The sequence below is a fragment of the Eucyclogobius newberryi genome, unplaced genomic scaffold, assembly GCF_026437365.1.
Source record: "Eucyclogobius newberryi isolate DKJ021-1_F unplaced genomic scaffold, fEucNew1.0.hap1 SCAF_657, whole genome shotgun sequence".
Lineage (NCBI taxonomy): Eukaryota > Metazoa > Chordata > Actinopteri > Gobiiformes > Gobiidae > Eucyclogobius > Eucyclogobius newberryi.
In genome coordinates, this window is record NW_027316342.1 from 20,001 (window position 1) to 25,000 (window position 5,000).

Below are 5,000 nucleotides of genomic sequence, written 5' to 3' on the forward strand. Positions count from 1 at the left end.
TTCGAAGCTGGATAAAACCAGAACGGGGCCCTACGATGGCGGGTCATGTGTGCCCGTCGACCAAGCTCCTTGTCCGGTATACATAGAACCATGTTTTGTACCAATTTCAATCGCCAAAAACGTCGTTTCCAAAAACCGCCCTCCCCTCCCTTGCAGCGTTACCGTTTTGCACTTTCCGCCTGAGAGCAGCGTCAAAAAGTTCGCCTGAGCAGCGTGATTTAGCCCGGGACTCCCGGGCTGAACGCTTATTTCCGTCGGCCGAAAAACGACTAAGTATTTTCGGGTATAGTGTACTATTGCCGAAAAACGACAGAGTCTTTTCGGGTATAGTGTACTATTTCGGTTTTTGCACTAAGTCCCTCAGGGGTATAGTGTACTATACTATGATGGTCAGATCACCTCCAGGCCCCAGGGGAGTGCTTTTCTGGGGTCAAACAGTGCACTGATGATGGGGGATTATTTCATTTTGCTCATTTTGGTGTTTTTTCACATTTTAACCCATTTTCACCCCTTTTGCTCACAACTTCGTACTACGGCCCGGAAAAACGACAGAGTCGATGGGTATAGTGTACTATTGCCGAAAAACGACAGAGTCTTTTCGGGTATAGTGTACTATTTCGGTTTTTACTCTAAGTCCCTCAGGGGCATGGGGTGCTATACTATGATGGTCAGATCACCTCCAGGCCCCAGGGGAGTGCTTTTCTGGGGTCAAACAGTGCACTGATGATGGGGGATTATTTCATTTTGCTCATTTTGGTGTTTTTTCACATTTTAACCCATTTTCACCCCTTTTGCTCACAACTTCGTACTACGGCCCGGAAAAACGACAGAGTCGATGGGTATAGTGTACTATTGCCGAAAAACGACAGAGTCTTTTCGGGAATAGTGTACTATTTCGGTTTTTACTCTAAGTCCCTCAGGGGCATAGGGTGCTATACTCTGATGGTCAGATCACCTCCAGGCCCCAGGGGAGTGCTTTTCAGGGGTCAAACAGTGCACTGATGATGGGGGATTATTTCATTTTGCTCATTTTGGTGTTTTTTTTTTTTTTTTTTTTTTTTTTTTCACATTTTAACCCATTTTGCTCACCCCGCACTCTGCCGCATATGAGGCCGGGGAAGGGCCACTCTGGCTGGGCATGGCCTCCGCTGAGCACCCCCTGGAGCCACTGGAGCCCCCGGAGGCCCTCCAGAGCCACCCCCCACTGTCCCCAGACTCACCCGGGGGAAGGGCCACTCTGGCTGGGCATGGTCTCCACCAAGCAGCCCCTGGAGCCCCCGGAGCACCTCCAGAGCCACCCCCCACTCTCCCCAGACTCTGCCCGGGGAAGGGCCACTCTGGCTGGGCATGGCCTCCACCGAGCACCCCCTGGAACCCCTGGAACCCCTGGAACCCCCGGAGGCCCTCCAGAGCCACCCCCCACTCTCCCCAGACTCACCCCGGGGAAGGGCCACTCTGGCTGGGCATGGTCTCCACCAAGCACCCCCTGGAGCCCCCGGAGCACCCCCAGAGCCACCCCCCACTCTCCCCAGACTCACCCCGGGGAAGGGACACTCTGGCTGGGCATGGTCTCCACCAAGCACCCCCTGGAGCCCCCGGAGCACCTCCAGAGCCACCCCCCACTCCTCCAGACTCACCCCGGGGAAGGGACACTCTGGCTGGGCATGGCCTCCGCCGAGCACCCCCTGGAGCCCCTGGAGCCCCCGGAGCACCTCCAGGGCCACCCCCCACTCCTCCAGACTCACCCCGGGGAAGGGACACTCTGGCTGGGCATGGCCTCCGCCGAGCACCCCCTGGAGCCCCCGGAGCACCCCCAGAGCCACCCCCCACTCTCCCCAGACTCACCCCGGGGAAGGGCCACTCTGGCTGGGCATGGCCTCCACCAAGCACCCCCTGGAGCCCCCGGAGCACCTCCAGAGCCACCCCCCACTCCTCCAGACTCACCCCGGGGAAGGGACACTCTGGCTGGGCATGGCCTCCGCCGAGCACCCCCTGGAGCCCCTGGAGCCCCCGGAGCACCTCCAGGGCCACCCCCCACTCCTCCAGACTCACCCCGGGGAAGGGACACTCTGGCTGGGCATGGCCTCCGCCGAGCACCCCCTGGAGCCCCCGGAGCACCCCCAGAGCCACCCCCCACTCTCCCCAGACTCACCCCGGGGAAGGGCCACTCTGGCTGGGCATGGCCTCCACCAAGCACCCCCTGGAGCCCCTGGAACCCCCGGAGGCCCTCCAGAGCCACCCCCCACTCTCCCCAGACTCACCCCGGGGAAGGGCCACTCTGGCTGGGCATGGCCTCCACCAAGCACCCCCTGGAGCCCCTGGAACCCCCGGAGGCCCTCCAGAGCCACCCCCCACTCTCCCCAGACTCACCCCGGGGGAGGGCCACTCTGGCTGGGCATGGTCTCCACCAAGCACCCCCTGGAGCCCCCGGAGCACCTCCAGGGCCACCCCCCACTCCTCCAGACTCACCCCGGGGAAGGGACACTCTGGCTGGGCATGGCCTCCGCCGAGCACCCCCTGGAGCCCCTGGAACCCCCGGAGCACCTCCAGAGCCACCCCCCACTGTCCCCAGACTCACCCGGGGGAAGGGCCACTCTGGCTGGGCATGGTCTCCACCAAGCAGCCCCTGGAGCCCCCGGAGCACCTCCAGGGCCACCCCCCACTCTCCCCAGACTCTGCCCGGGGAAGGGCCACTCTGGCTGGGCATGGCCTCCGCCGAGCACCCCCTGGAACCCCTGGAACCCCCGGAGGCCCTCCAGAGCCACCCCCCACTCTCCCCAGACTCACCCCGGGGAAGGGCCACTCTGGCTGGGCATGGTCTCCACCAAGCACCCCCTGGAGCCCCCGGAGCACCCCCAGAGCCACCCCCCACTCTCCCCAGACTCACCCCGGGGAAGGGACACTCTGGCTGGGCATGGTCTCCACCAAGCACCCCCTGGAGCCCCCGGAGCACCTCCAGAGCCACCCCCCACTCCTCCAGACTCACCCCGGGGAAGGGACACTCTGCCTGGGCATGGCCCCCACTGAGCACCCCCTGGAACCCCTGGAGCCCCCGGAGCACCTCCAGAGCCACCCCCCACTCTCCCCAGACTCTGCCCGGGGAAGGGCCACTCTGGCTGGGCATGGTCTCCACCAAGCACCCCCTGGAGCCCCCGGAGCACCCCCAGAGCCACCCCCCACTCTCCCCAGACTCACCCCGGGGAAGGGCCACTCTGGCTGGGCATGGTCTCCACCAAGCACCCCCTGGAGCCCCCGGAGCACCTCCAGAGCCACCCCCCACTCCTCCAGACTCACCCCGGGGAAGGGACACTCTGGCTGGGCATGGCCTCCGCCGAGCACCCCCTGGAGCCCCTGGAGCCCCCGGAGCACCTCCAGGGCCACCCCCCACTCCTCCAGACTCACCCCGGGGAAGGGACACTCTGGCTGGGCATGGCCTCCGCCGAGCACCCCCTGGAGCCCCCGGAGCACCCCCAGAGCCACCCCCCACTCTCCCCAGACTCACCCCGGGGAAGGGCCACTCTGGCTGGGCATGGCCTCCACCAAGCACCCCCTGGAGCCCCTGGAACCCCCGGAGGCCCTCCAGAGCCACCCCCCACTCTCCCCAGACTCACCCCGGGGGAGGGCCACTCTGGCTGGGCATGGTCTCCACCAAGCACCCCCTGGAGCCCCCGGAGCACCTCCAGAGCCACCCCCCACTCCTCCAGACTCACCCCGGGGAAGGGACACTCTGGCTGGGCATGGCCTCCGCCGAGCACCCCCTGGAGCCCCTGGAGCCCCCGGAGCACCTCCAGGGCCACCCCCCACTCCTCCAGACTCACCCCGGGGAAGGGACACTCTGGCTGGGCATGGCCTCCGCCGAGCACCCCCTGGAGCCCCCGGAGCACCCCCAGAGCCACCCCCCACTCTCCTCCAGACTCACCCCGGGGAAGGGACACTCTGGCTGGGCATGGCCTCCGCCGACCACCCCCTGGAACCCCTGGAGCCCCCGGAGCACCTCCAGAGCCACCCCCCACTCTCCCCAGACTCTGCCCGGGGAAGGGACACTCTGGCCGGGCATGGCCTCCGCCGAGCACCCCCTGGAACCCCCGGAGGCCCTCCAGGGCCACCCCCCACTCCTCCAGACTCACCCCGGGGAAGGGACACTCTGGCTGGGCATGGCCTCCGCCGAGCACCCCCTGGAGCCCCCGGAGCACCCCCAGAGCCACCCCCCACTCTCCCCAGACTCACCCCGGGGAAGGGCCACTCTGGCTGGGCATGGCCTCCACCAAGCACCCCCTGGAGCCCCTGGAACCCCCGGAGGCCCTCCAGAGCCACCCCCCACTCTCCCCAGACTCACCCCGGGGGAGGGCCACTCTGGCTGGGCATGGTCTCCACCAAGCACCCCCTGGAGCCCCCGGAGCACCTCCAGGGCCACCCCCCACTCCTCCAGACTCACCCCGGGGAAGGGACACTCTGGCTGGGCATGGCCTCCGCCGACCACCCCCTGGAACCCCTGGAGCCCCCGGAGCACCTCCAGAGCCACCCCCCACTCCTCCAGACTCTGCCCGGGGAAGGGCCACTCTGGCTGGGCATGGCCTCCACTGAGCACCCCCTGGAGCCCCCGGAGCACCTCCAGAGCCACCCCCCACTCTCCCCAGACTATGCCCGGGGAAGGGCCACTCCGGCCGGGCATGGCCTCCGCCGAGCACCGCCTGGAGCCACCTCGGAGAGCTCCGGGCCCCTGGAGCCACCATGGACAGCTCCGGGCCCCTGGAGCCACCTTGGAGAGCTCCGGGCACCTCCGGCCGGGCATGGCCCCCGCTGAGCACCCCCCCTGGAGCCCCTGGAGCACCTCCAGAGCCACCCCCCCACTCCACCAGACTCAGCCCCGACCCGGGCACACTCTTCCCCGGGTCCTGGGCTCCGGGACTCCGGGGATGACCACCGGGGACCAGGCTCTCCCTCCGAACCCGGGGACCCACCCTTAAGCACCCCCTCGCGGGCTAAACCCCTTAGGGGCA